At 43.9% G+C, this 15,286-nt stretch overlaps 1 long non-coding RNA gene and 1 pseudogene across 1 annotated transcript; one reads left to right on the top strand and one right to left on the bottom strand.

Moving 5' to 3' along the window:
* Positions 1-2,730: 2,730 nt before the first annotated feature.
* The window catches only part of LOC121137855, a 14,109-nt pseudogene continuing 1,553 nt past the window's right edge, over positions 2,731-15,286 (bottom strand).
* On the top strand, positions 5,746-13,609 carry LOC121137856. Its single transcript, XR_005875126.1, has 3 exons — positions 5,746-6,024; positions 10,558-10,772; positions 12,906-13,609. It is a non-coding gene; the product is annotated as an uncharacterized LOC121137856 (long non-coding RNA).

The following is a 15,286-nucleotide window of genomic DNA, read 5'->3' as shown; positions in this document are numbered from 1 at the left end:
TATGGTTTCTTGTTGGCTAGCTCTGACTTAATTATTAACCCATAACTGCTAATCTGAGTATTTCCACCTAGTCTTCTCTTACTGGATAAAGGGTCCAGACCTCTTACTCCTCTCAAGTCTTACATGGTGACTGACTGTGCCTCCATTTCCCAGAATCCTCCACCTCTCCTAGACCCACCTATCTTGCTTCCTTATTTGCCAACAGTGCTTTATTTATCAACCAATAAGACAAACATACACACAGACCATCCCCCATCATCTCCTCTTTTCTGCCTAAATAAAAAGAAGGGTTTTAACTGTAACATAGTAAAATATATAACAAGGCAGTTATTGAGCAAGAACTATAAATACAATATTTAGTCCATTAACATTTAGCAAGAGTTAAAGAAAATATTCTATCATCTGTCTTATCTGAGTCTAAAGTCTTATATGTTGCTTACCTTTTATCATAACTAAGGAAAACTATAACTATAGCTATCTGTCTTAGAGCTGGGTGGGGGTGGTCCACACCTTTAATCCCAGCACTCAGGAGGCAGAGGCAGGCAAATCTCTGTGAGTTTAAAACCAGCCTGGTCTACAAGAGCTAGTTCCAGAACAACCCCCAAAGCCACAGAGAAACCCTGTCTTTAAAAAAAAACTTGTCTTCAACTCCACCCAAGACCACAGAAGGATAATATATAAACACTAGAATTGATACAGACATCTCGCTACCTGGACAGTCACCCAAATTCTTCTGAGATGTTGGGGCATCCATCTTCAGCCCATAGGCCACAGAGTGTCTGGCAGACTTCTCAGTGAAGCAGGAAATAGTAAACTGTCCATCTGCATTGGCAGTTTGTCAGTCGCTTTTCTGTCTCCTATAGAATGTCTGGCAGACTCTTCCATGAAGCAGGAACCCTTTCAGACTGTCCCATCAAGTTCAGAAGTCACTTTCCTGTGGGTCCTGCATGTCCAGTCTATCAAACAGTAAAGGCAATCTTGCCATGTTGAAAGCAAATTCCATAATGAGTTTCTTTGATGCCCATCTTCCTCTCAGACATAATTGGTGTGCCAGGAGTAGTTGTGTCTCACTATCATGAAAAACCCTGAACCATTTAAATGCCATATATTCTGTAGGTGTTTGAAAGGCTTGAAGAATATCAATACATCTCTGTATATCCAGAAAACCTAACTAACCTAACTATAAGTTCTGACTATTATAGGTGACTATATAAAATCTGTATTTAATTATGCATTACATTTTAAAAGATCAATATAAACACAATACTTAAACAAGAGGAGAAATATACATATCACAAAATTGACCTTAAATTTGTATGAATAAATGAAAATCCATACCAATACAAAGTATTCATTTCTATATCAGGTACAAGAAGCTTATAGAACACTAAATAGACTGGACCAGAAAAGAAAGTTCCCTTGGCACCTAGTAATCCAAACACTAAAGACATAGAACATTAAAAGCTACAAGAGACAAAGACAAAGTGACATATAAAGGCAGACATATTAGGATTATACCTGACTTCTCAGTGGAGACTCTGGAAGCCAGAAGGGCCAGACAGATGTGCTGCAGACTCTAAGAGACCACAGATGCCAGCCTAGACTACTATGCATAGTAAAACTTTGATTACCATACATGGAGAAAAGAAGACATTCCATGATGAAACCAAATTTAAGCAATATCTATCTACAAATCCAGCCCTACAGAAGGGGTTAGAAGTTAAGCTCCAACCTAAGGAGGCTAACTACAAAACACAGGAAATAAATAACGCCTCCAGTGTGGGGAGATGCAATTGCCATCAGGGCTTTAGAGCTGAGATCTAAAACTGAATGGAGTGGGCCCTAGGTCTACGGAGTGTGTCGGGATCAGCACCTACGAAGAAGGATGTGTTCCCAAACTAAAGAGAGACAGCAAGCTGGAGAAATGAGGCTGGGTTGATCCTCCCAGCAATGGGGACCTGGAAGAGGCTTTGGGCTTGTGTGTGGCGACCTAATGTGGCCAGATGTGTGTTCTCTGCTCAGCATATGTAGAAAAGAATACTCACCTCCATCTATGTGATGTCACAGCCCTGGAAAAACCAGAAACCACGTTCTTTGGTTTATTGTCCATTTTGTTTTCTATCTTCTCTCACTGAAAAGAGCCATGGTTAGTGTCTGTTTGTTAGGTGTTACATTCCCTAGCACATAATGCTAGAATTGAGTAGGTGTTCAATGGGGAGGGGGAGTTATTGAAAGAGGAGAGAGATTCCTCTATAGCACAAAAGCCGGTCACCGGACAGGGAAGGACTGGAGCGATTGAGCAGGTTTTATGAGATAAGTGTGGATGTGGGAAAGGACCTGTATCCAAGAACCTGCGTTTGAGAATGAGTTTCTCTGTTTACTAGAATAACTCCTCCTTCCTCTGTCCATTTACTTAATACCCAGACTTCTGTTTCCCGGGATGGGGGCAGTAAGTGGGAAGTGCTAACCCACCCACTGCATAGATCATGTCAAAGGCATGGGTGTGTTTAACTAATGTTCTGGAAACTGTAGAACACAAAGCAAATATTGCTCACCTCAAGGCTGTGGGCCTTCCCACTGCCAGGAGCACATGACCAGTAGCATTGCACCTTGGGAAGAAAAAGTTGGTTACCTAGGATATCAAAGGCTTTGAGCATTTTCTGCTGCAGCTGTGTAGGTCACATTGAAAGACCCTGCAGTCTTCCTCTCAGGACCACCAGGGAGCTGAAGTTCATTGCAAAACGCAAGAGGATTTTTATTAAGCCAGCGTACCGGGGTTCAACAGCTTTCAGAAGGAGTGAACCCCAAGCAGAAATTACAGCGAGTTTTTAAAGCCTGAAATTGCAAACGGGGTGGTGGGGGTACAAGGGGAGTTTGGTAATCGGTGCCAAACCTTCATGCAAACACGCACGCTTGTGGCTGTCTGGCTCGTTATCTGTCTTAGGCAATGGCTGTGTCTGGCTGTACTTGGTGACTGGCCTGGAACTTTGAGGTCTGGGGAATGTTTCCAAGTCCTTGAGGACCACCAGGGGAAGATGTTTATCTTTAAGTGCAGCTGCTCACCCCAGGGACAGCAAGTAATCTTCCAACTGTTGGGGTGGGTTCTTCAACATGGCGGCGGAGTTCTGGGAGTCCAGCTGTCCTTGTCGTCAGGTTCCCCAGCTCAACTAAGAAGCAAAATATTGGGGTCAAGCACTTTGCAGACAAATGCATTTCAAATTTGGTTTCCTCTTGTTCTTAAAACACATTTTTTTGTAATGCCAGGCAGTGGTGTCCCACACCTTTAATCCCAGCACTCAGGAGGCAGAGGCAGGTGATCTCTGTGAGTTTGAGACCAGCCTGGTCTACAAGAGCTAGTTCCAGGGCAGCCTCCAAAGCCACAGAGAAACCCTGCCTCAACCCCCCCACACACAAAAAACCCACGTTTATAGCTCACATTAATAGTAGAGTGTTTTATCAGCCAAGCCTCCATAATAAGAGAAGGAGGAGGAGGAGGAGGAAGAGGAGGAGGAGGAGGAGGAAGAAGAGGAGGAGGAGGAGGAGGAGGAGGAGAAAAGACTGAAAACCTACCCTATACTGAGGATAAGGCAATATATAGTCCTAAATTTGATCCTGAGAAAGAAAATGGGCATTAAAGAAAAAGCTAATGGAACCCAGACTGGTTTTGTAGTTGATTTATTTGCTATGTCAAGGTTAATTGCCCAACGTTGAAAAAACATTCTTTTGTTATATGAAGTTACATAGGAGAAGCTGGTTGAAGTGTTCCTGGAAGTGTTCCCATAACTGAGTCTACATTCCTGATTTCTGATGAGGGTTTGCGTAGTTTCCGTGTTTACTTGCCTATATTGTTTAGTTTTACAAATGGAAATTCAAGCAATTCCTCATTTTTCCTTTGGCTTTTCCTTGTTAGTGTATATTAATTGATTATATATTCATGTTGCTAATACATTGTTTTATATGTGGCTACTTTCCTAATCTTGAAAAAATAGATGGGTTTTTTTTTGCTTTAAAAAAATAGTAGAGCATTTGTCTAACATATATAGATTCCCAGGCTCCCAACAATGAAAAGGGGGGAGAGTCACACTTTTTTGTTTTTGAGACAGAGCTTCTTGTGGCCCAGGCTGGCCTTGAACTTGTTAGGTAGCTGAGGGTGACTTGGAACTTCTGACCCTCCTGCCTGTCTCTCAAGTGCTATAATTACAGACAAAAGCACCACTCCCAGCCACAATGTGTTTATTTAATACTAGCAAAAAATTCTACTCCAGAAGAACAAAAGCCCTTTATTTCACAACTCTTTTGTTTGTTTGACTTAATTTGCATATTTAACGGGGGGCGGGATGAGGGGGGACTGACTCTAGAACCTGTGTTCAGTGAAGTCAGAGACTCGGAATTACTACCTGTGTTTGAAATTTTTTTTTCTACAGTCCAGCACTGCAGCCAGGAATTTTCATAGAAAACCAGGTTTATGATAGTGGGAAAATCCAAGATTTAAAGCCTAAACACTTGACCCCAAGCTCAGTTTTTTCCGCCTGCTGGTCTCTCTGCTTTGGCCTCTTAACCTCTATGAAGGTCAGTCTTGGTAAAATTGAGCTAATCTGGTCACAAGTCTCTTAAGATGAGGGCACACCACTCTGAGAATGCATCATGGTTGTTTAAGCATCCTAGAACTGCACTCACCCAAAGCAAGCTGGTCCAGATTAGTCTGGTTCCTCCACTCAGCCCTCCATGTAGCCAAGGACTGTAGGCAACAGGAGATGGGCAGTGTGTCACAGAACGTGGCATGGTTTAGTTTATTTGAAATCTTTTTAATTGCATTTCTTTGGGAGTATGCCTGTGTACGCCCATGTGCATGACTGGTGTGTGGAAGTCAGAAGATGGCTTGCAGAAACTGGTTCTCTCTATTCTCCATCCGGAGGATGAAGCCCACGTCCTCAGACTTGGCAACATGCGCCTTACCAAGTGAGCCATCTCGTTGCCCTTCTTAAAGGTTTTTTTTTTTTTTTTTTTTTTTTTTTTGGTTTTTACGAGACAGGGTTTCTCTGTATTGTTTTGGAGGCTATCGCTCCAGCCCAGCCTCGAACTCACAGAGATGCGCCTGCCTCTGCCTCCCGAGTGCTGGGATTAAAGGCGTGCGCCACCACCGCCCGGCCTCTTAAAGGTATTTTTAAAAGTAGAAGTACGCCCTAAAATAATGCCAAAGAGCCTAGCAAACACATAAACCAGGATTGCGGTCACATAAGTGTTCTGCACCACACACCAGCGAGCGGCTGTGCTTTTTACAGGACAGGTGAAGCCCAAGTGTGCAGTGCGGTCACAGGCATCAGGAGTTGTGTGCATCATCACCAAGGGCATCTCTAGCTGAAGGGCTGTGCCTGTTCCATGACAGCCTTTTAGGACCGCTAAAAAAAGTGGCTGCTTGGCTGTGGCCCAAGGCCACACTGAGGCCATGAACAGTCTGAGATCACGTGTGTAAATTTGCTGTCCTTAAAACTCTTAGACGGTAGTTTTTATTTAAAATAGCCAGCAAGCCTATACCACTCGCTAGGCACTACGTGTGCAAGGGCAGGAAACTGCTCTCAGCACATGCTCAAGTGCAGTACTGGTATTCTCTCAGCAAAGACACCCAGCAACAACGAGCAGCGGGTCAAGATAGCTCCTCCGGAAACGGCAAGCCTGAAGTTACCAGTCACCACCACAAGATGGCACGCGCGGTCTCAGGCAAAGCAGATTTGCATGTGGCTTCCAGACTACTGCAAAAGTGAGGTTTAAGTTGAAAAAGCCGCCACTTTGTTAGTTCAGACCTGTGATCTCAGCACATGGGAGTCTGAAGTAGAAGGACTACCACGACTTCGAGGCCAGTTCTGGCTACAGAGTGAGCTCCTATCTTGAAAAACCAAAAGGAGAAGAGAAGGGATACAAAAGTGAGTGTCGTGGAGGGTGTGGCAAAGCTCCTCACCCAGCAAGTGGGGAGAAGACGCCCAACCGAAAAACAAGAAAAATGTGAAAACCACAAGACAAGGACAGGTAAGAGTGGCCTACGTCCTGGTAGCTCTCTCTGCTTAAGAGCCTGAAACAGTGGTTCTCAACCTTCCTAATGATCCGACCCTTTAATACAATTCCTCATGTTGTGGTGACCCCTGACCATAAAATTAGTTTTGCTCCTACTTCGTAACTGTAATTTTGCCACTGTTATGAATCATAATGTAAACATCTGTGTTTTCCGATGGTCTTAGGGGACCCCTGTGAGAAGGTCATATGACACCCCCCCAGGGGTCATGCCATGGGTAGCTTGAGAACCTCTGGCATAGATCCTAAAGAATAGTTTTGATCAAAGGATGACAGACACAGGAAAACTGGCTGAAGCCCCCCACCCCCAAATCCTCAGTCATCTTGTGTCTCTGGAGCCCGGTTAAGATGGACTCCAAGAATAAGAAACACAGAGCAGAGAATTGGAACAGCAGGGTATCTATCCAAGGAGCCCCGCCAGGGCTGCAGAGCAGAGAACTGGAGCAGCAGGGTATCTATCCAAGGAGTCCCGCCAGGGCTGCGGCTGGTGAAAACTACATTTTGGGAAAATAGCCTGAGCTTTGCATAGATTTCTTTTAGACTCCCAGTCTGGGTTGAGTGGGAGTGAGCGCTACTAATTTCCTTGGGGGGAAGGGAACATTGTCACTGCCCTCACAGCCAGCTTCTTGACATAGCAAACGAAGAACCTGCTCCCTCTAGAACACACAGCTGTTTCTGGAAGCATCTGTCTGGGACTCCATTTCCTCATTCCACAGCCCTTTGCAGCTGGATGGAGCCTTTGAAGGAGTTGGGGCCACCAAACGTGGGCTGGCATGACTGTCTCGTCCTGACTCTCATCTTCCTACTTCCCTGGGAAGGGTGTTGACACACTGGGTGAGGCCACCTGGCAGAGCCTCCCTGTAGCTGCTTCCTGAAGGACTGTGAGGAAATCCCCTCCCTCCTACTGCCTCTGCCTCCTCCCATGAGAAATCAACATTCATTGTGTTATGTCACTCAAAATGGGGCTTATCAAATACACTAACTAGTTTACCTTCAATAATGCAAGAGACTGTTGCACTATAAATGGATGGATGGATGGGTGGATGAATGGATGGATGGATGGATATATAGACGAAATGCACTGCAAATTTCATATCATCACCTAAAGATAATGTCTTTGCATTGGGAATCCTCTACACTAACTATATTGAGATGCCCAACTAATTGTTGTGGGCCACAGTAACCCAGCTATACCATAAAACATTAGATGTTGCCTTCCTGGCTTCTGTACTCTGCATCTTACCCACCATCCTCTCTTCACCCCAGTCCCCAAAATTCAAGATTTTAGTGACTCTGTTGAATTAGCATGGATTCAATGAGTCTCTTTTGGCTTGGGAGTTTTGTTGGTTTTAGTTGTTTTTGCAACTCAAGGGATGGAATTTGGGGATTCATGCCCAGGAACTCCATCACTGATCCGCACTCAGCCTGGCTACTTAGGCTACTTAGGTACCGAGGATGAAACATCCATCTTCCACTGAGCCCCTCTGCCTCTCATTCCCATAAAATATGACCTAGGAAGGTTCTAGAACCTCCATTACCTCTATGGAGATCACCATGAGTGAGTGGGTTAGATTTCTTCTAATAGTTTCTTGTAGTTTTCTCAAAATGTGATCTACAAGGACTCTGGAAAGGCCTGGCTGTCTTGCCCTAGCCTTGAATTCCTCAACTCATCCTCCTGGCTCAACCTCTGAATAGGTGAGAGTGAAGGAGAGGCCCATTGGGCCCAGCTTCTAAGACTTTTTAACAAGGCTACAGTCAACAAGAAATGCAATGGAGAGCGATTCTGGGTTGTCAGTTTCGATTTAAAAGCTTTTACAGTCCAAGGGCGAAGTCTTCTCAGATTTTTCACCTGGAATCCTACAGAGAAAATGAGTCATGCATGGCTAAAATGAATGTTGGGCAGGACACACACGGAGCACACAACTTTCTGGGAAGTCGTAGAAGGAAGCAGAAAAACCTTTTTATCTGGTCCATAAAAGAGTCAAGGAGTCAAGGTGCCCTAGTCCTGCAGCTCCCTAAAATGCTAAAATGACCAAGCTTAATGAGAAGTCAGAAAACCACCAGCAGCCCCCCCCAAAAAAAGACCGTGTTAGGACATTTCATACCTCATACCTCAACAGCTCCTCTTCCCTTCTTGTTATCAAAAAGAAAGAGAGAGAGGGGGGAGGAAGGAAGGAAGGAAGGAAGGAAGGAAGGAAGGAAGGAAGGAAGAAAGAAAGAAAGAAAGAAAGAAAGAAAGAAAGAAAGAAAGAAAGAAAGAAAGAAGCTCCAGAGCCCCAAAGCCCCAACACATTAGAGTCTTTGTAGAGTCACCTTATTTAAGCTCTCTGATGGGAAGGAAAGCATGCTTGATGTAGGAAAAGGGAAAGTTAAGAATAATAAAGATGAGGAAGGGTTTATGAATAACAGGAATTAATCCAAAGGATATTAGCACCTCGGTGGAAGAAAATCAGGAACTTTAGGTAACAACACCCAAAACAAGTGAGGTGCAAACTGCGCTTGGGGGCAGGCCGTGGTGAGACGGGCCAGGGAGCCTGGGAACCTACCTGTCTCCCTCCCCAGCACCGTGACTATGAACACAGACCATCACATCCAGCTTTGTCATGTGGGTGCTGGGGGTGGGACCTCCCCAGCCCTGCAACAGGAGCCCTCAACAAAAATTTCCCCATGTCAACTTTAAGGTATGAGATGGGAAATGACCCAGCTGGAATGCGTGTCCTCTAAAACTCAGGGCAACCCTAGAAGCCATGGGGACTCAGAGCTTGTCTGACTAACCCTGCTAAAGCAAAACCAGGCATGTGCCACTTCAGACAAAGCTTCCACACTGGGCTCTCTAAGACCAGGCTAAAAATCATGAAAGTGGACTATCTGACTAGAGCACATTAGCCAAATTCCCCAAACGGGCCATTGGAATCCGAATGATACCACATTTCCCTCTGTCTCTCTGCTTTAATTCTGAATCCCCAAAAGTGACCTGAGACAACCTGACCTGAAACCGACTCATCAGGATTCTATTTCCCAGTCACCTGCCCATCACAAAGGAGTTGACTTGGAAACAATTAATCGGCTGTCCTCCACTTTCCACTGAGAGTCTCTTTGTTTTAGGGATTAAGTCTGCTCAGCTGACTAGAGCACTTACTCTGTTTTAAAATTACAAAGTAAAGTCAGTTAAACTTGGAAAGATGAAGCAGGAGGTTGCAAGCCATCCTGAGTGACATAGTGAGACTCTGCAAAAGAAAAAAAACGTCTAGTAAAATTTGTTGTATTTTATTATTTTTTCCGACCTTCATTTTATGAAGCCAAGCTCCAAGGGATATTCCATTAAGAATGAAGTCAATCTATTTGAGAGCAAGAGAAATTATATTTATTTGAAACTAATTAGAGTTACAGCCTGGGAAACCACAGATTCTAGCATTCTTTAAAGTATGCTAAGAGATTTGACCAAATGATAGCTGTACTAATAGCTATCAACCACGGAAATGACATCACATTTTAGTCAGGAATCGCCATTGTGGCCGTCTGAAATTGGATGTCTGTTAAGAAAGGGATTGGGTTCCATCTTGGTTCTGGTGTACTTTGGAGGAAGAGGTCCATTGGATGGGAGGTCAGAGGCGGTTCTATGGGTGGTGGGTTTGCCTGCAGCATGCACTGCAAATCAGATCTGATTGGAACACTTCCAACTCCATTTTGAATGTCAATATTTTTATTTAATTTCCTTGACAAGAGGAAATGACTTCCTGAACTCCCCCAGTTTGTCAATACAGGTTGAGGACTCCAGCTGACTGACACACTTCTCACATGTACATTGTATGACCACAAGGTACAGGAGACATACTGCAAGCTAGGTGATGTGGCAGACTATGTTTGAAGCCTACATGAACACAAACTTACATACCCCTACATGAACACACCTCTCTCCTACAGCAAAATTTCTTTAACCATGAGTTTCTTATCCACAAAAATAAATGTGTTACACTAAATGTTGTGACGCATGCTTGTAATTCAGGCCCTCAGGAGCAGAGGCAGGAAAATTGCTTCAAGTTTGAAGTGAGGCTGGGCTGCATAGGGAGTTCAAGATGCCACCTTGGAACACATGATGAATCCTAGTCTCAGTCACACTACACCACACCCCGAAAAGGCATGTTAATTATGAAGGTGATGGTGGCACATACTGTAATCCCAGCACTTGAATCTGAGGCAAAAGGACCACAGATTTAAGACTAGCTTGGGCTACACAATCAAACTCTAGCTCAAAAAATATTTATGTTGAACAACGAGCAATAGCTTCAGGGAATGAAGAGATGCTCCAGAGGATGTAAGTGGACAGACATTTCAAAGTGAGGGACACTGAGCAACCAGTGATGTTGTTGACTATCCATATGGGTCCGGGCTGTATGTCTAATTAGAGTTGATCCTGTTCTCAGGAGTGGTTTCATCTACTGCAGGAGAGAAACTCTTGGGCTACACAATCTCCTTTTTCTCTGATTCTAGATTTCCCCTCCTTTTGAAATGGAAACCTCAAGTGCAAAATTCTTATTCAAAGTAGCAGAATTAAGTCCCATCTCACAAGAACCCCGCCTACACCTTCCCCAGCACAGCCTTCCCCTTTCCACCCACCACTGGGCACTCCATGGGCCAAGAATTCAGCATCGCTGACATCGCTGGCGGGTCCTTCGGGCAGGGCTTGTTCTACATGCCATGGAAAGGTAAAAACAATGGAAACAATGTCCCCATTCTCAGATACAAGCTACCAAGACAAATACTGGGGCTCTCACTTTCCAAGCTGGGCCACCGTGTTCTGCCCTGCAATCCCCAGGCCACCTTTTTCCTCCAGGTTTCGTTCATACCACTTTCCGTACAGTTGTCATATGTGCATGAGAAATGTAGGGGCTTGCTCTTTGAGAGAATCCTGTCTGTATGCACTTGAATTTGTTCTGGCCAAAAACCAAACACTGGCCACATACCAAGGTGTCATTTATCCTTCTCAATTGCTCTGTAGGTAAGGTGTTAGCAAATTAACAACAAAGGAAAACCAGCTGTAGACCCAGGGTCCCATTTGGAGCTCCTACCTACATTTTTATCACTCCTGTTTATTTCCTGTTCTTTGTCTCTGGAGAGGTGAAGGTATAGTGACAAGAATACTGTTTATTGGTAGCGGGTATGGCATGCAGCACTTCTTATACTAATACCTCTATGTGTGGTGTGTCCAATCCTCACTGATGATCAGGTGAAGCAGACACTATGCTCCCAATGTATGCAGCAGGGTGTGGTTTTGGTCTGTTTTGAGTGCTGGGGACCAGCTGATTCCAGAGCCTCGGGTACACAGCCCGCTCCACTGGACTACTCTCCCCACACTTCCAGTCTTGTATCTGATAAGACAGAGTTGAGACTGGGCAGAGGTGGACAGGGTGAGAGCAAGCTCTCTGAACGGCAGCAGTGTCCCTCTCCTTTCACAGGAGGGACAGTGACTGAAGGCCACCCTTACACTTCAAACCTCTACTGTGGACTAGCTTTGAGACCTGGTGGCACAGATACCCAAATTCACTATGCACAGAATGGAATTTTGAGACCCCAGTAGACAGGCCACAGTGACATAATCTCATAATGCCAGCACTGAGGAGGCTAGAGCAGGAAGATCTAGTCTTTGAGAGCAGCCTCGGCTTCAAGGTAAGACCATGCCCAAAATATAAATAAATAGATGGATGGATAGATAGATAGATGATTGATAGATGATAGAAGATAAATAGATGATAAAAGATAGATAGATGAGCTGGGCATTGGTGGCGCACGCCTTTAATCCCAGCACTCGGGAGGCAGAGGCAGGTGGATCTCTGTGAGTTCAAGGCCAGCCTGGTCTACAGAGCGAGTTCTAGGACAACCTCCAAAGCTACAGAGAAACTCTGTCTAAAAAAATAAAAAAATAAAGATTCTGGGTTCCAAATGCTATTACTAAATAGAAATCCAAGATTTTTTGATGAGCCAGGAAATAAAGAAGCCATTTAGTGCATGTGTGGAGGGCAGAGGACAGCCTGTGGGAGTTGGCCTTCTACTTCTACCATGCAATTCTCATGGATCAAAGGAACTCAGTTCTTGAGGCTTGGTGGCAATCACCTTCACCTGCTGAACCATCTTAGCAGCTCAAGGAGGTATTTGAATAGCATAAATTCATTGTCTTGCAGTTCTGAAGGCCGGGATTTCACTGGGCACAAGCCAGGGCTCCTGCAGGGCCAGTTTCTCTGGGAGGATATTAGGGCAGGACTTTCATGGCACAGGCGAAAATGATTTCTCACCCCTTAGATCATCAACAAAATTAACTGGTGTACACTAGTGGCCCACACCCCGTCCTGGCTGTTCAGGGAGCCTAGGTAGGACGGGCTCTTGAGCCCATGAGTTTGAAACCAAGCTCAGGAACATAGTGAAACCCAGCGTGGGTGGGGGATGGGAGGAGGAAACAAAGGGAAAAGTAACCCATGCAAGGTCCCACAGAACAAGCGTGTGACACAGGTACCCAGCAGTGCCATCGTAACGCCACTGTGGCTCGCTGGGCCACGGGGGCAGGGCTTCTCTCACACTCAGAATCATCCGTACATCCAAGTGTTTCTTATTTATCGTACACCTGTTTCCACAAACTGGCCAACTGTAGAACGACTGTTTGATGGGTGGCATTGAATAGGGCTATGAGTGCTTACTTCTCCGATGAGGTATTTGAAATTTACATTGAATTCAACTGCCATTACCTATGGGAACGTAGATATGACCTCTTAGATCCATAAAGGCTCTTGGATATGATTACCACATATCAAACAGGTGCAGAGATTTTCAATTTGTTTAATTTGCAGATTTTGCCGTGCTGCTCGAACTGATCTTATACCCAGAGGCCTTTGGGATCCTCCTGCCTTCAGCTTCCTGAGTAACTGGGGCTTGAGGTATCACCCTTTCGTCTTTAGAAGATCCAGGGTTGCAGCTCAGCAGTGAAGTACCTGATGAGCATGGATGAGGCCCGGATTCTATCCCCAACATTGTAAAAATAAATTGTGTGGGGGGGGGGTTTGAGGAAATGAGGGAGGATAAGAGAGAAAGAATCCCTAGGAAAGCCATTGGTTTGCAATGGCTTTAGCTGCCTTAGCATTTCCTGCTACCAAACATCTGGTTATAGAAACAATGTACTTCAAATCAGGAACTCAATAAAATGAATCAAAGAAATAGTCTCACATCAAAGCTCTGGTTTTATATCTAGTTCTAGTCCAATATTTACTTTGCTTACTTAACACAGTTACAAACACATCCATATTAGCTTCGCCCCGGCAACTTACTATAGGATTACATTTTTATAAAGCCATTGAAGGCAAAAATATCACAAGTCAAAGTGTATTGAACCCAGGCACATGCCTGCCAGTCCAGCACTTGAGATTAGGCAGATGTTGAAGACTTGAAAGCCAGCCTGTGCTTTACAGAAAGACCTTATCTAAAAATACCACACAACTGAGGAGGTGACTGAGGGGGAAAATTTTGCTGTGCAAGTGTGAGGACCTCAGCTCAAATCCCTAGAACCCATGCTAGACATGGTAGTATAAGCCCACCTCCAGACAAGCTGAAGCAAAAGGACCATGAGTTTGAGGCCATCAAGTACAAGTTCCAGGCCAGCAAGGGCTCTTCAATAAGACACCTTCTCAAAATTAGAAGAGTAAATGAACCGAAGTACTCAGAGGTGTGTTTAAAAATATCCATTATCCCCTGTGCACCAAAAACAGCAATTTAACTCTTAGGGGTTGGGGTTCTTTAACATGGAAATAACTTGAAATTAGGACTATATTTATCTAACATCTAAGTGTCATAACTAATCTATGGATAGAATCACTAAAACAAATGGGATAATAGTTATTTATGGGCCTCTTCTCCTCCTCCTCCTCTTCCTCCTGCTTCCTCTTCTTCCAGAGCCTTATTGAGACCTGGAATTTGCCCTGTAGACCAGGCTGGCCTTGAACTCAGCCTCCCAGATATTGGGATTATGAGTGTATGTCACCATGCTGGAATATAAATGAACTTTTGATAACTTAAAATTTTAAAGTTACATAATACAAATTAAATTGGCATAATCATAAAATATCTGAGTCATTTCTCAGTAGGTTAAAACACTGAATCATCATTTACCAAATATAGTTTCAACTTTGCTCTTGACTTCATACGTTCCTTACAAAAGAAACTATATAAATACATTTGGGTTTGTTAGTAAATAGATCATATAAACATAAACTATTGGTATATGATTCAAAAATGCTTTCTTCCTAGTTCTCACTAGAAATTAAGGTAACAGAATTAAAAATTCTCATTCATATGTGTCATTCTATATGTAAAGAACATAAGAAAAAATAAGATGCATTTTAGTGAGAAAGCCAGTAAGACAGGAAATATTATTTAGTCGTCCTAACATTTCCTGCTACCAAACATCTGGTTGTGGAAGCAATGTACTTAAAATCAGGAACTCAATAAAATTAATCAAATAAACAGTCTCCCTTTTGTCTGATTTACATTCTTTAAAACAATTGTTTCAAAATCTACTTTTACAGGAGGAAATTAGGAGAGGGCAGAGTGGGATCAGTAAATAGTGGAGAAAAGACAAAAGAAGTCCTAGGTCTAAGGATGTATCCTGGGGAAGGAAGATGAGGAGGAGGGTGAACAGTTTTCATATGAGGAAGTTTTGCATTATGAAGTATACCTCTGTCCTAAAGGAGACTGGCTGGATCTCTTCGCAATGCAAAGGAAGAAACAGAGGACACAGTAGAAGGCTTCTTGGGTTGTAAAGCAGCTGGGCAAGCTGCCGAGCCTCTGTGAAGCAGGAATCTGAGGAAGAAAGTTTGCGTATCATCAAACCGGTTACAACTGGAAGAAAATGTTTTCATATTTTAAATTAATTAATCAATAATAATGTCTTTTACCTTATTTTTTGAGACAGGGTTTCTCTGCATAGTGTTGTAGGCCAGGCTGGCCTCAAACTCACAGAGATCCGCCTGCCTCTGCCTACTGAGTGCTGGGATTAAATGCGTGCGCCACCACCACCCAGCAATTATAAAATTTTAGAAAGAACCTGATTTATTCTGTCTCTCCATCTGCCTTTGCCTTTCTCTGTTTGTCACTGTCTCTTTCTGTCTGTCCAGTGTGTGTGTGTGTGTGTGTGTGTGTGTGTGTGTGTGTGTGTGTGTGTGTGAAACTGTGTGTGATG

This window comes from Mesocricetus auratus, unplaced genomic scaffold, assembly GCF_017639785.1.
Source record: "Mesocricetus auratus isolate SY011 unplaced genomic scaffold, BCM_Maur_2.0 Super-Scaffold_100707, whole genome shotgun sequence".
In the NCBI taxonomy this organism is placed as follows: Eukaryota; Metazoa; Chordata; class Mammalia; order Rodentia; family Cricetidae; genus Mesocricetus; species Mesocricetus auratus.
The sequence above is the reverse complement of the archived record's forward strand: the minus strand, read 5'-3'. Positions and strand labels throughout refer to the sequence as shown.